Genomic DNA, 1,014 nt, shown 5'->3' on the forward strand with positions numbered 1-1,014 from the left:
ACCGTGTAGCACTTATATTTTAAACAGAGTTAACTGAATAGAGTGTAAGGTGAAGTGCTAGATTTCAATCCCATATGAACCATGTGAGCGTTAGCCCTACTGATGGAAATGGGCCCACACAAGGACAGAGAAAAACTCTGACCAGGGTGGGAATTGACCCGAAGGTCGTGGGTTCCTTTCCTTGTATTTGACAATTAGACCCGTAGCCGTTGCGGGCTACGGGTCAATAGCCCATGAGGCGAAGCCGAATGGGCTATTGATCCGTGGCTCTTGAGGGCGAAGGATCTAATTGTTTTAGTATCACCCAACTAGTCGGACAGAAAACAAAGTTGGCAAATTCAAGTTGAAGAAATATTTATTTGGGCGGATAAAACGAAAGAAAGCGTCGCGCTTTTCGCTACTCGAGGACTATTACTAATAGTCGTCTAGTAGCGTAGCCAATCAAAATGCAGGATTTGCATTAGTCCACTAGAAATGCAGGTTAGCGTTAGGAAATGCGTTTCCACATACAAAAAGTTTAGTTTTTGATAACCGGTCCGTTTTGCGAGAGCCTGAGAGCCGCAAAAATCGTTTGGGTCGATCGCTGCGAAATAGTGCAGACGAGAGAAAGGACCGGGTTTGCCAAGTAAAGTAGTTTTCCTTCTGAAAAAGAAAACTACTTTGTTGTCGACGGCTTGATTTTTCGCTTGTAGTGGATAACCTGATTCACACACGGGATGTTTTGTTATCAACAACTAAAAAGTTACGGAAGCAACTTCCCTCGTCTGTGGAGGCCCTTAATTAAGGCCTGGGCAAACGGTGGTTCCAGCATCCCTTCGATTTTGTTCAACAGCGATGTTAAAACCGTTTCCCAGCTCAGCCCAGCAGTACACATCGTTCAACAAAATCGAATGGATGTTGAAGCAAATGTTGAAGTCGATTGCCCGGGTCTTTACGGTAGTTGGCTCGTGAAGTTGTTTTATACCCTGCAAGCAGTCTCTTTCGATCTTCTAGGAAGATCGAAAGAGACTCTGC

Source organism: Montipora foliosa, chromosome 6 (genome assembly GCF_036669935.1).
Source record: "Montipora foliosa isolate CH-2021 chromosome 6, ASM3666993v2, whole genome shotgun sequence".
Taxonomy (NCBI): domain Eukaryota; kingdom Metazoa; phylum Cnidaria; class Anthozoa; order Scleractinia; family Acroporidae; genus Montipora; species Montipora foliosa.